Source organism: Talpa occidentalis, unplaced genomic scaffold (assembly GCF_014898055.3).
Source record: "Talpa occidentalis isolate TD23 unplaced genomic scaffold, MPIMG_talOcc4v2.1 talOcc4.12, whole genome shotgun sequence".
NCBI classification, from domain to species: domain Eukaryota; kingdom Metazoa; phylum Chordata; class Mammalia; order Eulipotyphla; family Talpidae; genus Talpa; species Talpa occidentalis.
In genome coordinates this window covers 15,855,777-15,877,379 of record NW_023601212.1, presented here as the reverse complement: position 1 = coordinate 15,877,379, position 21,603 = coordinate 15,855,777, and the positions used below count along the sequence as shown (strand labels likewise).

Here is a 21,603-nt window from a genome sequence, read left to right as displayed (position 1 = left end):
CGGGCACCCCGCGGGCCTCCGCGCGCCCCTGCGCGCCGAGCCGGCTTGGGGACCTGCCCAGGGGCGTCCGTGCGCGCCCGTCGCCTGCCCAGGACGCGGAGCGCGCGGCGGGAGCTCGGTGTGTGGCTCGCCGCTCGCCGGGCGCGTTGGCGCGGTCGGGAAAGAAGAGGGCAGTGTTTGCTTTTGCTAACAAAAGGGAGCCGGAGCTCTCTCCCGGTGGAGAGGCCGGCCCTGCTGCGCCCGGCCTCCCCTTCCCGCCACCGCGGCGCGCGGCGTTCGCGCGCCTCCGGGCTGCCCGCTGCGGGCTCCGGGCGCGGAGTCGAGACCGCCGGGCGCGGGGTCTGGGGAGCTGGCGGGGAGGTGCAGGAGGGGGTGCAGCTGGGCACGGCGCCTGCACGGCCCCTCCTTGCTGTTCGGGAGCGGCAGGACCCGGGAGCAACAAGTGGCGGAGGACACCGCGAGCTCTGCCCCCACCTGCGGCGCCCCCGGCCAGGGCGGGCGCAGTGCTGGGGCCACCCCGCTTCTCCCCGGCGCCTCTCCGCTGGGGCTGCGCCTTTTGTTTACACGCTAGAGGACACACAGTTACGTAAACACCGCAGGAGACACGCTGTAGGATATGGGGGTGTCTGGGGGTGCTGGGTTTCCATTTGGGGGATGCCGGGCTGGTGGCTTCCCCACCCTTCCCCACCAAAGCTTGCAGGGGAGCTCGGCTGGGGGAAGCTAGTGAGGATCCATGTGCAGGGGTGGGAGGGTGGCAGGAGCTCCAATTCCGGAGCAGAGGATTTTTTTTTTTTCCTTGCATGACAGTGTCTCCGGATGTTGTTTGTGTGTGTGTGTTTTTTTTTTTTTTTCCCTCTGTGAATTCTTAATTTATGAGTTACGAGATAATTGGGTTCAGCCGACGCCGGGGTGGTTACAACTTCATTTCGGGTGATGTCTCCGACTGGATGGGTTCAATAAAATGTTCCCGAAAGAGGTCCCTCGTGCTGCTGCATTGCAAAAAGCGCCAGTGCCGGGTAAACGTGAGCGTGAGTAAAGGCTCGGTAACTGGCGCATAATAGAGGCAACAATAGACTTGTATTGGCCGCAAAAAAAAAGGGGGGGGCGGAGGGGAGCTCTGGTGGGGGGATATTGCCTTGTGACTGAAAATGCGAGCCGAGCAAGGCCGCTTAGCAGCAGAGCAGGAGCGGGTTCTGCGCCCACTGTCGAGCCTGCTCCTGGGAGGCTCGGGGTAGTAGCAGCCGTACTATATTTGTAACTATCTGGCGGTGAGAAGTTGCCTTCCCAGCGAGGCATGGATGCTGACTTAGAAAGGAGCGGTCTGGAACTCAACCGTGCATGTCAATGCTACAAGAAAATTCTGTTGCCAGTTACCATGGAAGCAGCTTCTTGCGCTTGTGTACATCCCTGTTTGTACGCTGGTTATCAGATTGTGTTCAAATTAGAAAGTAATTGGGTTTGATTTGTAGTGAGGGGGTGAGATGACTTTCTTTAAATGTTTTCTTTTTTTCTTTTAATGCATTTTGTTTTGTGATGAGCGAGAGAAGGGGTCTTGGCCTCGCCCCACGTTAGGAATTTATTTGGAGAATAAATTTCATGTGGGTACGGGGAGACTTTTTTTCTTCCTTAGCCTTCTTGGTTCAAGCTTTCTCAGAGGCCTCCAGTTCCTACTCACAGGATTAGCGAAACCTGTTGGTGCTGCCTTCTAACTTCATTAGGCCTGATCCATTTACATCCTTCCTCGGAGAGCCACCGAGGACCATTGTGCAGTAGGTCCTGCTTTCTTTCCCTCTACCCCTGAATCCATCCATTCCCTGGGGGGGGGGGGGGAATCTCCTATCCCACCTGTATGTTTGGCTGAAATGGGGTGTTAATGCAATGCAGCTAAAATGGGGTTGTATAGGCAGCCCCTCTTTGTAAAATCATGCCTGTTCAGGTGCATCGTGATGTTCCTCTTCGCCAGTGGACCGAGGCTGGCCACCCTGCACTTACCTTTTTCAGGGTTAGAAAGGATGGATGATGGGTGGGGGCCGATGGCGGGGTGGAAGCAGGGGGGCTGAGTTTTGCCTGTTGTGGCCTGTTGGGGCTTGTACACCAGGATAGGGACTTTACAAAAGTGCCGCCTGCTATTGTTGCCTTTCCCTGCATCAAATTGAATAGCCACAGGAGGGACTTGCACTTGTCTGTGATAGCTTTGATAAAATATCCCTCATTAATGCCACTTTATATTTACAGTGTGTCACCGAAGACGCACAAGGCTTCATTTAGTGACTTGTGTGACGAGACAAGCTTGCATTATTTGCCTGGGACGTTTTGGAGGAACAAGAGACCCATTGAGCAATCTTTTGAAATGAACAAATACGGAAAAGGGGGGAATAAAAGAGCAGGCAGTTCTCTGGAACAAAGAGCTTTATTCATATGGATGTTGTACATGCTTTATCCCGTTCTCCCCAGTGGCCCTCCTGGTGACGGGGAGTGGGCCTAGGAGAAGCCCATGGACAGGACACTTGCACTTCCTCTCTTACTTATTGACTTCGTCCTCTTATGGACTCCCTGACTGCTATCTCCCTCTGCTCCCTCTAAAACCCCAGAAGGTAACAACAGGTTCCTGGGTCTAAAGGGAGATTTTGCCATCCTTTCTCCCGGCTCTGAATTTCAGCAGAAGAAAGTGCTAGCTACCTGTTGAGATTGATGTTCCAGAGGATATATTGGTTGAAAGGAAAGAGATGTCACTTTTCCATGACATGTGTCAAGAAGTGGTTGATAGCGAATGTCAGATTGGTACGATGTCTTGTAATTATAGTATTAGCCTTACTATTTATTTTAAAGAAGTGTTTTGAGAACTAAAATCCAAAATGTTCATTATTGTTAAGGTGCTCTTGGTGTTTTTAGTGACTTTTGCCTACACCTGGTCCATTTTAGCTCCATTCATAAGTTCATTTTTATTCTTCCTCCGACTAAGTTACGAAATGATTTTCAGCTGTAAAAATTTATAATATTGCCGTGAAATGTAAGCTGTCTTATTCTCTGGGTTTTTGTATGTGACATTTTAATGCCTAATCGGTCACTTAGAATTTACATTTTCAAAATGTGTGTGTGCGCGTGTTTAACAAAAGGCCCATTTTTGTGTGTGGGATCTTTTAAATTGGATGAAACTAATTGAATGGAAATTACCAGCATATGAAGAAAATTTATCAGAAATAAGTCCAAAGGATTCAAATGCTGTCTCTCTTTTTGGGGGAAGAATAGTACTGACCATTATGCTGGGTGTTTTTAACTGAAAATCCGGCACAGAAAGGAGAAATCACACAGCGACATCTGTTGCAGAATTGAAAATTTGCTGCTTTGAATTGGAAGCAATTAGTCCCATATAAGCACTTAATGGCATTTGTGTGTGTGTGTGTGTACTCATGCACATATGTCTATATATGCACTTACATATATGTCTATATGCACATATATAGAAACTCACCCAATATAATACTCATATTTACATTTAAAAGTATTTAATAGAAAATCTATCATTTTAGCAGCAAAGCACTTTTTCTTAATATTACCTGTTCAGGAATTCTTATGATCTTGGAATTTCTGAAACGGGGAGGGCATTAGAAAACATCCAGCAAAATCCTGTTCTTTTGCATTGAGATACACGAAGCTCAGAGAGAGGAGAACCTTGTTTTATGGCGGATCCCAGGTTGAGGTAGCTCAGATCGTGGATGGGAAAAACAGGCTCCTTGATGTCCAGCCGGGGGACCTTCTGTTCTACCTCGCGGCAGGGATGCCCTTTGAGGAGTGTGGATCCTAGGTAGACAACATCTTGGCCAGGAATAGTTTGTATTCCGAAGGCAGAAGATTAATTGTTGCTCTAGGTAATAAACCCTTGGATCAGAAGAGTGACCTCTGGGAAGAAAGGACCCGTTCTTGGTGAGGTTGTCTTTGGTGTTGACAAATGATTCTAAAGCCTCTGGACTTCATTTGGCAGCTGCAACACAAATGTCGTCCAAAGTACCTTCATAGGGGAGAGCCCCGGGTTTGTGTCGCTGTAATAATTCAGAGGTGCAAAACACAGGCTCCAGTAAGCTTTTCACTTTTTTTTTTTTCGGGGATTAATAATAACAGTAGAACTGGTTCCACATAACTAAGGGAAAAAAGGAAGGTTACTTTAGTCAAGAACAAGAACACATCTTGATTTTCTTAGCATGTACTTGTCTTTTTCATTAAGCAGAGAATATGAATGTTTGTTTTTTTACGGAGAAAAAACTATTTGAGTCTTGCAACATGACTTTACATTGATAATGTTGTCTTTTGTTTTCCATTTTATTCCAGCAATTTTCAAATATATTCAAGAGTACAAAGAACGCCGTAATCCTCCGTGCAACTTCTGTGATCATCCTGCCTCTCCTCTGCCCAGATTATTTTAAACAAATCCTATCATTTCTTCCATAATCTATTTTAGAAGGAATTGCTGTAAGAATCAACCCCATGTCACCTTCTTATGGTCACAGTGTCATTATCTGGACGGACGTTTTCTCATCTGGTGCGCGGTGTCTGCTCTACCCTCGCTTTCCTGAGGAGCCTTGGGAGCAGACTTGTTGCATTGGGTGAAAATGCAGAGGCAGCAAGTGGACAAGCCAGAGCCGATGACTGCCTGCACTGAGGAGACCTTTGCATGTGGTTTGGTTTATTTTGAGCAAGGTTTTGTTTGGATCGGATAAGAGGAGTTTTATTGTTGTGTAAATATGATTGTGTAAATACGCAGTAATTGTAGCTAATCCCTCAACTGTGGTGGGCTGTGGGGAGCACCCACGGAGAGATGGGCCATTTCCAGTTTTCTCATAATGAACACTCTCCATCCGAGGACTTCTGCAGGAAAGGCTATTTTTGTTTGATGCCTTGGCGATACCTAGTTCGTATATTTATCAGTAAGTGCCTCCGTGGTGTAAGTGTCTTTGTGAATATATGGCTTAAAAGAAAAAGTGTCTTTTCCTATTCCAAACTGGCTAGGTGCTAATTTCAACCAGGATTTTGTAACTAAGGTGATCACAAAATGCTTTCTTGGGGAGTGAAACCCATATCTGAAGCTGGAGGTTTTTGGGTTTTGTTTGGTTTTTGCTGGCATGAAGATGCGGGGTAGTAGGGAGAGAAGAAGTTTCTATTTTTACTTCTCAATATTTGCCCCACTGATTTAAAATATGCATTTTTAATTTCAATTAGACACATTGGAATGCTTCTGTGTTAATTTCTGAACTTGTTTAGTTTCTCAGAAAACAGGTTCGTTCCATTTTCCAAGGTCTGCAAAATGTGAGGTTGTGTGTGTGTGTCTGTGTGTATTAAGAGGTTCTTTCCTGAATGTTATATTTAATGTGGACTATAAATCTGAAGCATTTGGGTTTTGGTTTCCAGCCAAACAAGTAATTACAGATGAGATGGTTTTGAGGGGTCTGAGCTGCCCTGCCCAGGTGAAATCTCGCCTCTTGCACCCCTCTTCTGAGCTGGCGGTGGCACAGGAAAAGCATAAAGCAATGCCTACGTTCATGGCTTGGGGAGTACCACCAAAATCGAATAAAACGCCTTTGTTTAGAAACCATCAATGAAGGAGGGAACCCACTGGAATGTTTGTAATTACAAGTGGCACCTCCTTGTTTAAATTTCAGAAGCCACAGTTTCTTTTTCAGAGATTTAAATTGCAGGCTCTAGCCAGCAGCTGCTGTTGTGGTTAATGGGCAGTTTCTCTTTGAAGATCTTCCAGTGCTGGTTCTCAAAAGCTTTGGTGCAGTTGGCCTTGAACTAGGGTTAGAAGAAAGGGAGATGGAGGTATTTATATACATGCAGAGTCGAAGTAATGTGTGGCCTTTATTATTGCTCAAAAGCGAGACGTGGCTTAAGGTTGAGAGAAAGCAAGCACTAAGAAAATCTGTTATGATTGACAGGTGTCTTGAATGGGGTGATTATCTTAAGAGATGTGGGGTGGGGAAATTTTTTCTTTTAGTAGATGTTTTACCGGAATATTGTCGTTCGACCCAACATTTTGATCTAGATATTTCAGAAATGTTAAATAGGCTTGAAATGAAAGCGCTGTGATATATATTTAAATGCTACTCAGTGTTTGAAGTTGATACTCCAGTGACATGGACTTTTAACAATGCCTAGAATAAGTATCTGGTTCTTGGCAGTTTTCCTTGAGAAGGTAGGCGCTTCCATCCCGCCTCAGCTATCTGGCATTGGACTGCAGTGCCAAGTTGGAATTAAGTTATGAGGTCCCCGGAGAAGGTGTGGGGAGGAGCCTCCCTAAAATCCAAGGGTTTACCAGCCCCCCATTTCCCATTGTCTGTAGCACGGCTCCACTTGGCTAGGGTTAACCTAAAAGTTAACACGTCAAAAATGAAACCTTTCTCTTCTGTCATAGGTATCAACTTTTCTCGACGTCTGCATTATTGCAAATGACACCATCGTCATCCTGGTCTCCAAGGCCCCTAAATTTGGAGTCCTTTTGTTTTAATTCCCTTACTAGCTTTCGCTCTTGGACTGAAATAAAACGGGGCCGACTGTTTCTCCATGACATTCTCTGGAAGACTGTCCTCTCCAAACCACGTTTTGCCAGCAGAAGCTTCCTAGCCAGCTGCCCTGACCCCAGTCACTGCTACTCAGAATTTAAGTCTACCTCCCATTCTTATTTAGTCTATTTACTCGTAATTCTTTTCTGGACAGGTTCGTGACACTTGCCTTTCAGGAAACCTAAGCTCAAATTCTCACCGCTCACATCAGATTCAAAATGCACACTGTTTGGTCTTTAAGTTGTTCCTTCCTTGGTTGCTTTCCTGCTCCCTCTCTAATTGCCCTCATTTCTTATTACTTTTCAGCCCAAACCTGAAGGGACTGGAAGACTGATTTTCTAGTGAAACTGAGGAAGAAACGGATTCCGCTGATCAGCTTTCAGCTGGTTGCCTTGGCCTAAAACTGTTCCTCCTTGTCTTGCACTGAAATGTTTTGGTTTGTAGGTGTAGTTTGGAGAATTCTCCTTGCCTGCCTTGAGAATAAATGTCTTCCCTATCCTTTTTGAGTTTTACCCATGCTTATCTCCTGTAACCCCAGCACAGACATTTTTTTTTTTTCTGCTTTACAGGTGCATATACGAGTAGGTTTCTCTACAGTAAGACAGTACAACCATTATTTATTTTAGTGAAAGTCTTAAACTTTGGAACATGGGAAGCATACGGCGCACCTGTTTGGCTGGTATATGGGCATTTATTACATGAAAATGGCATAATTGACTTTAAAAATTGTAGGCTGGCAAAGTAAGATTTTGAGACAGAAAATTAAGTTAGGAAGGACGTCTGTGGGAAGGTTTGTCAGGGCATTGTATGGAGCTGCTGTCTTGGCATAAGTGAGATCAGCCCCTTTGAAGGTGATCTGGAAGATAACACCTTAGAGAGTGTTGGGTACTCCATTGGCACATCTGGTTACTAAGAAGTACCCACCTGGGGATCCAAAAGAGATGGATGATTAAACCCAGGCATTTATTGGTGCTGCTTTTATACAGTTTTGACTTTGGACATAGTACACCTTAACTAAAAGCCACGGTCATGGCCAGTATCCTGGGTGATCACATTTGCCTTGATCACATAGAGGGTGAATTGTCACTGGCTTAAGATAAAAATGGAAACTTCATCAGACTAACTGCTAAACTTGTTATCATAAAGATCTTTTCAAAAGTCTCTATCTGGGTAATAATAACTTCCACTATTCTCCCTTATTTTTTTTTTTTCCTTTTCTGGAATCCTGCCCCAGCAGAGTTGAGCTCTTGAAAGTCAAAGGTTAGGCAGCACGATCACCTAGTGATATGAAGACTTGATTACCACGGAGTATTCTGGGGAGAGTCGTGGAGAAAGGGTTGTGTGTCCAATGTGGTACTTTTTTGGCTCTTTGCCGAATAGGCCAGTGCCAGGCTACGCCAGCCGGACATTACAACAAGTCTTGATTTTCTCTTCTGAATAGAAACGGAACATTGCTTCATTTCTCTTGCAGAAGCCCTTCCTTAAACAATGAAAACTTCTAAGATAGGAAGAAAAAAAAAAAACAAGTTAATTTAGTACTAAATTACTGCTCAAATGGTTTTATCTCTTAAAAGGTTCAAGTAGAGATTAGCTTAAATGACACTGAACTTCACTTTTCCTTGTGCATATCTTGTGAGCCCACATCTTTGTGAAGAGACCTCTGTCTCCTTTCTTTTAGTTTTGTCAGTAATCACATGAGCCTTAGTTGCTGTTCATTTCCCTTTCCTGAAGCAAATCTCTCCATCTTGGGCCACACTGGCGAGTTAGAATGCCCGGTTTAAGTTACAGAACAGTAAAAGCTAGTGCTTTGTTCCTGAGTTAAAAATAGTACAACCAACCTGTTTTGCCAGGAATTCAAAATACAATAAATTGCACATATGAACATTCTTGAAAAGGCCACATTTTCTACATACAGCTTTTGTTTAAAGAGTCACTACTCGGCGACAGGGGTTACGCCTGCGACTACTTGTACAGCTAATCACATTTGAAAATCCTTCACCTCTGGGAATACTGAAACTACTATACTGAAAGGATTAATTCAGAATGTGCTCAACTGTCTCTAAGGCAAAACCGAAAAACAGTGACAGTGAGCCCCCACCTGGACATGAATGTCTTTAGGAAGTAGATGGAATCACTCAGTCATCTTGGAGAAACAGAGAGTGATCGTCTCCCATTTCTGGATCTCTATAACACAGAAAGGACTATTATTTTACTTAGCCTTCTATGCTTTATGTACTATATTTAAACAAAGAACTTGTATTTCTGTCTCTAGCCCATAAGGCACTTGGTAGAAAATGAGAATTTAAAAAGTGATTTTTATTGAATGTCTGCTTTTATACCAGGCATTGTGTTAAGTACATTCATAGTTGGGTAGGTTGGGCCCTGTCTTCTAGAAGATTATTTTGAAAAAATCAAAACCACAGGAAAGTTGAAAGAATAGCATGATAAATGCTTGTCAACTTGTTACCCAGGTTCATCAGAAGTTAGCAATTTACCCATTTGCTTTATCTTTCGTTCTCTAAACAATGTATAGACATGTCTTTTTCTTTTCCTTCCTGAACCATGTGAAAGCAAGTTGCAGTCATAGTGACATTTCATCCTTGAATTCTTCACGGCAGAACTTCTGAGAATAAGGGCTTTTCCCACACAACCGTAGTACCATGATTGCATTCAAGAAATTGGACAGTGATTCAACAATTTATGTAATCTAGCTGTGTTCCAGTGTCCGCGTTGTCCCATCATTATCATTGATATATATCTTTGTCCCCCCTCCTTCATCCAGAATCCATGGCATTTGGTTTTCATGTCTTTCTTTTCATCTAGTACCATGCCCCTGCTTCCCATCTTTAATTTTTTAGGAGTTGGGGATGTCTTCACAGTGGCATTTTGCTGAATCCAGACCTGCTGTTTGCAGAATGCCCCACAGTTCTCCACATTGATCTCTCCCCTCCTGGTTGGCTTCGTAGTATAATTGTGGGCACGAGCACAGCATAGCTGACGTTGCCACTTCTTATAGCATCACAGCAAGAGACAGATGATTTCAGTTTGTCCTGTTATTGGGGATGGTAAGTTGACCCGTGGTTAACAATATGAATATCATCACTTAGTATAGGTGGATTCTCCATTTTTGTCCTTTTGTAATTAATAAGCAATTCATGGGAAGAGCCTGTTCTGTAGCAACACCTTGCCTGGTGGTTTTCGTGGTGTACTGATAGACCTTTTCTGTATCAGATATTATTTCTCTGACTTTATCAAGTTGTGATTTTTCTAATTCTATCATTCTTCTACATTGGGTCGAGGCATTCTTATATAAAGAGCTTGCCTTTCCTCTTTTTCTTTTTTTGAAGATCACAGTGGAGTCATAGAATAAGAAAAAAATTCAATATGATATATTTCATACAGTCAAATTTGACCACTGGGAACCCCTTCAGCCTGACTTTTGTGTCCTTTTGATATATCTCCATTAATTTTTAAGTATGGCTATTGACTTGAAATTTCAGTGGATAAAACTCTATCTACAGAGATAAATTTATTATTTATATGTAAGTATACATACTTAGTATATAAATATAGCAGTTATATATACATTTATCTCTATCTTTATTTTTACTCATTCAAATCATGAATTCATACTGAATCCTTCTAATTCGAGTCTCGGCATCCCAAGGTTCTTTTCTCTCTTGGTCCCCAAGATACATCAGTGTTTTATGATTAATACAAAATAGTTTTGGAATTTACTCTACCAATGCCACTGTAGACAAAAAATACCACCAAGTGAAGTTCAAGATTTTTTCCCATCCTTTTTTTCTTTAAAATAGATTCCAATAAGGGTAGACAGATTACTGTGTTCACAAGTTCAAAATTGCATTCCGTGTGTGTGTGTGTGTGTGTGTGTGTGTGTGTGTGTGTGATCAATTAGGTAGAATCATTCGTTTCTATTCATATTCAGTTTTTCTTTTTTCCTTATTCTTATTGATTCAATTATTCTGAATATGTAAATCATTATCATGGCTCAAAAATCAAAACTATAGAAAGAAGTCTCACACGTTTCCCTGTATACTTTCCTGACCCATTTCCACCCACCTTCCTGGAGTAGCAGATTTCATTCCTTTCTCATATATATATATATATATATATATAAAACCTCTTATTTTTCCTTTTGAAAAAAATAGAGATTTTGTTCTCTGTTTTCTTACTTTTTTAGTAATCCATGTTATCATTTGTCTATACATTGTCTCCTTATTTGATAAATCCTAGGTTATCACGCTTATTTTAATGATTGTCCCCTCCCACCCAATTTGGTCTTATTTTACATTAGAAATCAGTTTAAAAATAATGTTTTCTTATCTCTTCCATTCTTCCAGATAATAGTTCTCTCTGGGTAGTTAGAGGAATTTTGTGTCTATTTTTAATTTACTGAATTACTTGTGAGATCATAGGGACTGTCCCTGTCCACCTAATGCAGTGCAGGTCTCTGATGTTTAATTACTGTGCTTTCCTCTGCTTCTCATTAGTCATCTTTTACCCTGTCTTCATCCAGTAAACTGGCAAATCTGCGTCCTCATCCAGTAAACTGGCAAAGCCCAGTGCTGCAGTTCTTCCCTTTTAAAACATTTTTATTACTGTGTGCTCACTGTAAGTGCACAGTCTGTGGCTCCTCAACCTCAGACCTTGTTCAGAAGCTGCCTGTTCGCCGCCTCACCTGGACATTCCACAGTTGTCGCAGATGACATTAATGACAGCAACGCTCATTCACTGTCTTCATTCATGGTCTCATTTCATGTCCGCCCTCTCTAAATAGCTAGCTCTCTTGCTGCATTGTATAGATGAGGAAACTGAGGGGATCAGAGGTCCCTTGTCCAGGAAGTGCATACAATAAATGGCAGAACCAGGTCTACCTTCTAAACTCCTACTTTAAATATTTAACTATGGGGCCTCCCCGGTGGCGCAGCGGTTGAGCGCTGGGTTGCGAAGCTGCTCGCGGCCTCTGCGGCGCCAGTTCGATCCCCGGCTGCTCCCCGGCCACCGGAGGAGGGTCCCGCATGGCACACAGACCTCTCCTGCCGCCCGCTGCTCCCCTCAGCAGTGTACTTCGGTCCTTCTGCCTGCTCTGCTCCCCGCTCTGGCTCTGGTGAATTCTCTCACCCTCCCGCGCTTCTGACTGTACCCAGTGCATGTATAAACAAAAAAAAAAAAAACAAAACAAAATAAATAAATAAAAACATGCCTCTATAAAAAAAAAAAAAAAAAACTTAAATATTTAACTATGTTTTCCTAAAATTCAGGATGTCTAAAACCCAACTTAATATCCTTCTCCAAACCTCCCTCTGTCCTGTGTTTCTTATCCCGAGGAAGGGTAGGTACCAGCATTTGCCCCAGGAATTGAAAAATCTGGGAGACGTCTTAGAGCACTTACTAGTATCTCTCTGTGCTTTGCCTGCTATTGCTTAGTGTGCCCTGCCAGTGACTCTTTTGTCTTCTTCACCACCACTGCCTTAGTTTACCCTTACTCTTATTTCACAGATGTGGAAAATAGATTTAAACAGCTATAACAGCCCCTTAACTGGTCTTTTTACCACCAGCTTTCTCTTTTGTGATGCATCCTTAACTCTGCTTACAAATGGTCCTTCTAAAACACACCTGTGATAGTCACTTTCTGGCTTAAAATCTTTCAGTGTTTTCTTGGCACCTCAAAGATGACACTCTTTCAGGGTGGCCTTCCCTGCTCCCCATCATCTGACTTGTGCCTTTGGCTCTAGCTCATCTCTGGCTAGCTGTCTTGCTTGAGGGACCACCCCCCATGCACCCTATATGTGACATGTCACCTCCGCCTCCTCCCAAAGCACCATTATCTAGATGGCCAATTGCTATGTCTCTTCCCCGATCCAGCTCAAGCACAGATTCTTCAAGGAAACGTCCCCAGGCTTTCAGGTTTATTAGGTACCTTTTCTTTGTGCCCCCGTTGGTCTGTAAGGACTTCTCCCAACGGATCTTCTTTCCATCAAACATTCTTCTTTGAATTACCCTGAGCTCCCCCCCCATATACCTACCGAGCATTTCATTTTTGTCCATCTTGTTTCCACTAATGGAAAAGTCCCACCCTCCACTCTTCCTTGTCTGCAGGTACAAATCCTGGCCGTCCAAGAAGACTCAAGTCTAGTGATGCTTTTTCAAATCCTACATGATTTCCAGCCTGCATATAATGTTTTCCTTTCAACTTCCATTACAGTTTCATTCATCATCCCATGACTTTTCACACTTCTTACCGTATTATAGGTTGATACGTGTCCGTGGGTAGTGTCAGCACTTCTCTGGGAGGGGCTGCTGCTTATTCATCTTTGAATCCTTAACAGTTTAGAGCACAAGGCCCTGTCTGTAGTATGCGCTTAATAAGCACTTGTTGGGGCCTCCCTGGTGGCGCAGGCGGTTAGCGCAGTGCTGTGAAGCTGTCTGCAGCCTCTGCAGTGCCCGTTCAATCCCCGCTGGCCATGGAGATACCCACATGGCGCGGCAGATCTCTCCTGTCTCGCCCGCTGCTCCCCTCAGCAGTGTATTTCAGCAGACCTGCCTGTTCTGTTCCTTGCTCTGTCTCTGGTGAATCCTCTCACCCTCCCGTACATTTGGCCTGTACCCCGGTTCTGTATGTATAAATAAATAAATCTTTTTTTAAAAAAAGCACTTGTTGATGCCAGGAGTGAATTGGAAATTTGGTACCTATTGTCCATTAAATAACTTCTAGCCTTTTAAGCATAAACATGATATTCAGGCCTGAAGACCAGTATAAAAATCACTCCAAGAGTTGTTTATTCTCTATTTTTCTGTTACACAGTTTGATTTCTATTAGGTTACATAGTTTATCCGCCTTCACTTGTTAGGAATACAGGTAGTGAGGATATGGAATCAGCACTAGGTTGTGGGTTTATGAACTTGATTGCGTGACTGCCTTATTACCAGCATTTAGAGCTTTGATTCTTAGCAGAAGCAGTCTGTTCTTGTCTAATAGATGAAGCTTTGTCAGTGTGCTTGACTTTTTCATAATCTGAAGGGTTGACTTCTAGTGTGTTTGTACATACGTGGATGTTGGGTAATTGCTGAGAGATTTAGACGATAAGAGACACTTTCTCTTTTTATTTTATCATTTCGCTGACGTAGGATGACTGGACTTGAGTCATTGCTGTGGTCATATCTGTATTTCGGAGTTGAAGCAACAGAGGGTATTATCTCAGGCCATCTGCTCCTCTTCCTTTCGGCTCTCCTGGCAGTGTTGGCTTAATAAGGAGACATGTTCCCAGAAGAAGCGTGCTGTCCATAGGGAAATTTACATTCAGGATAATATTGGGTTGTTGGAAAAATCATGACGCATTTTTGCAACAAAAATCATAGAAAAATACATCATGACTTTTCTGACAACCCAAAAGTTCTCCCGCTACATTAATAAGGATATATGTAGAGCCGGGGACTATGGGATCAAAAAATGCAGCACCACATGAGAAAGCTCATTGCTGTGTTTAAAATATAAGATGGGTAAGATAGTCTGTTTGTGGAGAGGCTTCTGCTATTTGTGTGTCTATATAGTTGGTGCTAACTAAGACTGTTGCAAAATTAAGCTTATAAAGTTAATTGCCTACAACTGATTTAGTTTTAAACAGAAGATTTCCTGCTGGTCTTCTGTGGAAGGTGGGAGAGATTTTATATGCAGGCAGGGAGTGAGTTTGCCAACATTACCTTTTAATTTAGGGGAAGTTTGGAATTTGTTCTTTCTGTGAATATAGAGGTAGAACTCACTCTAACCAGAGTTTATTGCTGTAATATTTTTTAAATGCATTTGTGACACTGATATATCGATGACCTTGTAAAGGCGTTTTTGAGGGGAGGGGCAGCCAGCATTTTTTCTTACTGTCATCAGCGATGTCTTCTCAATAACTCTTAACTTCCTGACAGTATTGGGAGGGGGAGGAGGACCCATCATAACTTGTTTTTTATGGCCTATTTCTAAAGTGTTCCCTTCATATTCACATCCATCCATTTAGCCTTTTCCTCTCCCTGCCTAAGGCATGCATCCAACTTAGACGGTGTTTGTTGCTTTAAATGCTTTGAATTATGGAGAATCGTAGCATTTTATCGATGCTTCCCTTGTAGCTATATAGCTCTGTATTGTCTTGGGTTACACAGCTTGCATTTCTTAGGCACTGTGCATGGATTATTGCAGTTAGTGGAGATTTGGTGTGGGGTAGTATATTTTCCTTGATATTCTACCTTGTGCCATGTTCCCTTGCTGGGTGGACGTTTTTCAGGGATGATGATCTTAAGAAAGCCTTCATGTTAGAGACCTTAAACCCTTCTTTTTTAAGATTTATTTATTTATGCATACATGAGCTGGGGTGTAGGCCAGAGGTGTGTGTGGGGGGAATGAGAGGATTTACCAGAGACAGAGTGGGGAGCAGAACAGGTGGATCTACTGAAACACACTGCTGAGGGGAGCAGTGGGCGAGATAGGAGAGGTCTGCTGTGCCATGTGGGTAGCTCCCTGGCCGGCCGGGGATTGAACTCGTGCTGCAGAGGCTGTGGATAGCATCACAGTGCCGTGTTTAACCCCTTGCGCCACCAGGGAGGCCCAAACCCTTCTTTCCTTCATCACTTTTGGTAAATTTATCTTTATCAACTTGAGCTATTGGCCAAGGAATAATGATTTGATAGCAATAGTCAAGAAAAATTATATCTTTGAAATAGAAATTTTGTCAGTGGTTAATGTATGATTGCTATTCCCCCCGCCAAAAAAAAAAAAAAAAAAAGATTAGTTAATTTCTTCTTGAGTGAGGTAGCTAATGCTTCAAGAATCCTATTTAAAAACAATTGCATCTAGGTCCTGTAGGCAGGATTGCTTATTTCATTATTCCAGCTATTTGCATGAGAACAAGTTGATGATTCTTTAAATAACCATCCCATTCAGTTTTCTTTTCCTCTTGAAATGTTATTCCTCAAGCATTATATTCCATTCATGTGGTAACTTGAATCAGGTCTAGGAGGAATTTTAGGCTAAAGTGATAGTAGAACGTTCCTTCACCTTTTTTAACCAAAAATCATCTCCCATTTTCATATTAATTCCCCTATGATTACATCTCTTTATCCTCATTTCATAAGGTGAGTGCATATAGAGTTATGCTTTAATAGAATACATTTTAAGGTTTTAGGAAATTTTTATAATGAGGTCATCACCTTCAAGATTTTGACCTGAACTTTTCATGAACTGTAGGAACAAGAAAAGGATAGACTTTTTTTTAAAAAAGGAAATGGATAATCTACTTATAATGGAATAGCTGATCAGCGTTAAATTCATTTTATAATGTTGGTTGGGTGCTCCCCTTTCAGTGAGAAGCCCCGTATTTATATATTTGACTCAACATAGGCTTGCCTTTGAGAAAAGTGTGTCATTCTTCTTTTCAAAAGGTTCGAAAACCACTGGCCAAAAAAGAATGCATCTTTCAGGATCAAGATGGCAAGGCTGGGCAATATGAAGCCCCGCTTACTAAGAGAGCATGCAGGGCCAAGGCAGCCCACTGGCAGTTCCAGCAGGTGCTCCCTTGACTCATCCTTCCTCTCTTCATAGTCTCCTTGGGACCCTGGAGGTGTAACTGGCCAAGGCAGAGAATGCGATAAGGAGCTGAGATTTCAGATCACTGTCTTTCATTAGAGGAATAGGAAGGAGGAGCTTGCATGGAATTAGAGCATCTACAAGGCTTTCCATTTAAATGAAGCCTTGTAAAGATGGGCAAGATTTCCACCAAGAAAGAGGTTTGAAGAAAGAACATTCCAGGCGGAAGGAGAATCCCATAAATAAAGGCTTACGCAGGTAGAAAGCTAAGGTGTGAGAGGTGGAGTTAGGGAAAGATGGCTGTGGGCCAGGGAGCAGAACTTGAATCCCAGCTTAGATTTCTTTCTGGAGGTCGCTGGGAACTGTTGCGGGAATCTTAAGCAGTGAAATAACATCAGGTTGGTGTTTTAGAAATGTGAATTTGGCACTGGTTAATGATTAGGTTAGAAGTGCGAGATTGGCTAGGGATCTATAGTTCAAGAAAGATTTAGTGAGATTTGAATGAGGGCAGAGGAGGAAGAAAGGAGGTAAAATTGACTGCATCTGGTGACTAACTGTACAATGGGAATGGAAGGAAAATGAAGACTAGAAATCAAGGTGTGTTTTGATTTTGAACTTGAATGATTAGGAGAATGGCTCTATCCAATGAGCAGCAATAAAGATATGGTAGTTCTAATAAGAGGGGGGGAATGAACTTGGCTTTGGATAGGGTAAACTTGAGCTTGCTCTCTTTGGAGTATCTAGGTAGAAAACGTTCAGAAGGTAGTTTGAAATGTGGTAGTGGAGTTTAAGAGAGCAGTTGACAGTTAAGCTAGAGATAACAGATTTGGAAGTCATCTCTTACATGCTGCATGATGGTTTGACTCAGTTACTCCTTAGATACACACGGTTTTGAGATGCCATATGTGCCCAACATTGTATCCGGTGCTGGAGACAAAAGATGAGAGATCCTGAAGGGATGGTCCACAGAGGTGAAACCCTAAGGAAGGTCTGTTTTGGGGGGACAAGAGAAGGAACTGTGATGAACTCCTGGGAGGGCAGATCAGAGGACCAGAGGTCAGTGTTTCAGGAGGAGGAAGGAATAGTCTGAGAGGTAGACCTGGTTAGTGTGGACGGGAGTCTGTTAACTAAGGTGCTGAAGATTCTGGAATGGGTGGGACTGTCTTGCATGTGAATGAAGTCTGGGGAAGGAAGCTGTGTACGAATGAAATGAAACTGAGGTCGCTTAGTCACATAGCTTGCATGTGGCAGCGCCAGAACCACATTCCAGGTTCTTGGACTAGAATGTTCTTGCAGTTCACCTACAGTTGGCCCTAGTGTCCCTTTACCAGGGTGTGGGGAACTGTGAGGGCCTGTTCAGCTTGCCACGTGACTTAAATTTTTTTATTCTGGTTCTTGAGAACCAGAATAATGTGGTATTAGATAAAGAGCAAATTAACGAGTCCCACAATTGTCCTTGCATGCCGGGTAAGGGGCGGCAATGTTGGCAGGTGTAAGCAAGGAGGGAGCGTAGAGGAAGCTGTGTGTCTGGACCTGTGCTTTTCAAACAGCCTCCACCAGAGAACAGACATGAGCCCTAGGGCAGCACAGGGAGCATTTTCGGGGAGGCAGGGAGAATCTGGGGCAGCTTAAAGGCAGTTCCTATTCTGTTGGTAGATTAATGTTTGCCACCCTGGTTTTCAATGTGTTGTGTAAAGTCCAGAAAGACAGTGCCTGGTTCCTTAGTGCGCATTAGTCAGCAGGGGGGCTTGGATTAAATTGATGTGTGGGAGCATTTTGATTTACTGTTGAGTAGTGAGAGTGTAGCTCAGGCCTGATAAGGAAACCCACTGAGTTGCAGCCTGTATTCCTTTAACTCTCCCATGTAAAAGATCCATCTGTGTGGAATTTCCGCATGTTACGTTCACTAGCTGACAGGTCTTTTCCTAGATGTGGCATGATCAGAAAGTAGCTCCGTCTAGCCGTGGAGCTCTGAAACTTGAGGTTTGGTTTAGCCTCTTTTGCATTTTTTTTTTCCCCCAGCCCTGTCTTTCTAGTGCTGTTCAATAGAAGTTTCTGTGGGGATGGAAACATTCAATATCTGTACTGTCCAATCTAGTGGCCACTAGCGCATGTGACTATTGAACACTCATAATGTGGCTGATGCAACGGAGCAACTGAATTTGTAATTTTATTTAACTTGGATTAAATGTAAATTGCCACCTTTGATTAGTGGCTACCTTATTAGGGAGCATAGCCCTAGACTGAAAATTAGGAAGCCAAATTCTCATGCTCATCAGTCTCATGATGAGAGGAGGTGGGAAGAGGCGTTGGATTAGGGTATTGACATTCACTCCAAATTCAGTAGATTTGTATCGGATCTTGGACTTAGCAATTATGGGCATCCATCTGGTGCATTTTTCTCAACCTTTCTCTTGCTTTTCCTGTCTGGAATATCTTAATTGTCCTTTCTTCATTTGAAGGATTATCCCTTTTGGCCTTAGAGGTGTATAGCTCATCTAGTGTCCAGATTAATAGCTCTAGCTTTGTCCTTAGAAAGCTAAATCTTGAAGGTTACTGTTACATGACTGTGCTGCTCTGTGCCAATTCACGTTTTTTTTTTTTTTTTTTTTTTTTTGGAGGGGGCAGAAAGGGGTGATTCTGACAGTGAGTGAAATGTGGAAAAAAAAAATGTATTCATTTAAATAGTTTTAACTGCCAGATTCGTGTGACTCTTAAGCGGAATCTCATGAGGTCTGGTCATAGTAACTGCTTTTAACTTGATTTAAAGTTCTTAAACATTCTGAATTGCTTCCCCTAATCTTTTTATACTGAACGTACAATTTTCAGGCTCTTTTTTATTTTCAAATCCATAACTGACAGCTGCTCAACACCTCATTCAAATAGTTTTAAGAGTTTTAGAGAAAAGTTGGGATAGACTGGCTTTCCTGACATCAATTGGCTTGAGATGCTATGGATTTAAAGATGATAGTGAAGGAGAAAGAAAAATATGAAATAATTATTGCATGTTCACTGCTTGCCCAATGACAGCGATTTGACGCTGAGTTAATAATAAAACTGAGAGGCACCAGAAGGACATTGGAGTTAACTTTTAAATATTAGCATTTTCATGCGTTGTTCTATTTGTTTACATTTGGGAGGATGTTGATGCACAGCCTTGCAGATACACCACAACTTTACTGCACACTTTGCTTTGAAATCTTCTCTAAGATTCTATGAGATGAAGGTCCTCGATGGAGCTAACTCTTTAGGGGGTCCGTGATGCCTGGGGCGGTGCAAATTTTTCTTGTATTGACCATTTTCTAAAAGAAAAAGGTCCTAAGGCCTTCCAGCCTCTATTAATACATGAAATGATCCTGTGACTTGATTTAAGAAGGTGCTTAACTATAGTGAACTTGGAGAATCGAACTTCAGAATGTACTATTTGTCCAAGAGTTAAGATAATGTGACCATTAACATGCCTTTTTCATGATTTTGAATAAATTCCTCATACATCTCTGTATGTGTTTGTAGGTATGTTATCATCTACTATGTGCTAGACACTGTGGTAAGTACTACATTTCAAAGGTGAATTCTAAGGGTCTCTTCCCTTTAGGGATTTACATTTTAGATTCTTGTGCAAGACGCAGAAAAATATCATACCATGTGTAAGAACCATAATGGAGTTAGGGAGCACTTTAGAGGCATAGAAGAGGCCTACTAATTCCTCATAGAACGTTAGGTAAGATTTTTCAGGGAGTCCCTTGAGTTGGGTCTTGAAAGAAAGGTAGGACTGAGTTAGCTGTTTAGATGGTATGGGGAGTTTCTCTGGGTAGAGATCTATAAGGACAGATATGAAAGCACAAAAAGTACGGTGGGTTCTGAGACAGCCCTTAAGGGAGTAGCAAAAGGTAAAGCTGGAGAAGGTGTGTAGAAGATCATGAAGGACTGAGTTGATAGTAATAAGGAATTTGCACTTTATTCCATGGCAAGTGTTAACAGGGAGTGGTGAGAATCAGATGGCCATGTGGAATGTTTTGGGGGGATTAGAGCCCAGCCATAGGCAAACAGTTAGGAGAAGCCAGCAAAGACTGGTTTCCCTGAGGTCCATGCTGTGCGGCTTGGGAGGAAGTTTATCTCTTGACTAAAAGAGGGAGTGAGGAGATGAACAGTCTAGGTTAATGGCTAAGTTTTGCTTGGCTGCCTAGGTGGGTGATGTGTGTGCTGACCAGCATGGGGAGTTTAGAAGGTGGACAGTGTGGGGCCTGAGGGTGATGTGCTGAGCTTGGGAGCCATTTGTAGCGCATCCAGGTGGAGAGGTCTGGCAGCCCTTCACAGCACTCATTGGGGGCCATGGTCATGGCCCTGCTATTCTAAGAATGAAGACATTGGGCAAGAGGAGACATTGAGGACAGAACAACAACAGTTAAGGAAGCATCAACTGTTAATGGCAGGAAAAAGAATCAATGAAAGTAGTGGAGAAGGAAAACCAGGAAAGGTTTTTGTACTGGGGCCCAAGGGAGAGGAGAGGCCTAATAAAAAAGGGGGTAGGAATTACTGTCACTGAGCAGGGAGGTCAGATTAGACAAGGTGGCCTGAGCATGGTGCTTAGGCTTTTATGGGGAGCTCTGCCTGACAGTTGAGGGGCGGTGAGAGCAAGGGACCCTGGAGCCCTGGTTGGAGCCCATGGGGAGTGTGAACAGGAGGCAGCAGTTGAGCCTGGTGTTTTAAGAGCTGGTGAGGGCCCGCTGAGGGAGAAGGAAGAGGAAATAAAAATATGTAAGAGAAAAGGACAGAGAAGAGACAGTTTTCTCCTCCGAGGTGGCCGTAGTGGAAGGGGTTGGGAACAAGGGTGGCTGTAATTAAATGGTGAGCCCCAGAGGCTGAGGGAGATTTCGGAAAAGCTGGAGTTCACATAGCACAGGGGTGGGGCTGTGAGGGGGGATCAAGAAGGTTATTTTGGGAGGTTCAAAATACCCCTGGAGTGAAGGGGGATCTTCCAAGGTTGTGAGAGTTGGGAGCCCCACTTTATCATGACCACCATCCCCTTGAGCTGATTGGCCTGGGCTGGGCTGCAGACCTGAGGCCTCTCATTCCCAGTTAGATACTTTGCAACTCAGGCGTCCCTGTGTCATCTTCTCCTTCAGCCGTGAGTCAGATCGGAATAGCCAGGACATTTAATGCGGAGGGGACTTCAGAAATCATATCCGCAAACCTCCTTTTCCTGGAAACGAGAACCTGAGACTCAAAGGGGAAATGACTTACTCTGGTAAATCCAAGGCCAGGACTGAGGCCCAGGACTCTGGTTTTCAGTCCTGGGCTCTCTTTTCTGTACTCTCACTGCCTCTTTGATAAATTTTATGGGTAAATCCCATTCATATAAATGCTCTTAATATCCTATTCTGGACACTGGAGATTCTATACCATTTTCTTTGTCTTCCAACCTTTTTTCCCTTCTCTCAGCCAGGATCCGGCAAG

General features: G+C 43.1%; 1 protein-coding gene across 6 annotated transcripts in view; it reads left to right on the top strand.

Moving 5' to 3' along the window:
* The window catches only part of CADM1 (cell adhesion molecule 1), a 315,335-nt gene that overhangs the window by 1,097 nt on the left and 292,635 nt on the right, over positions 1-21,603 (top strand). The window lies entirely within an intron of this gene.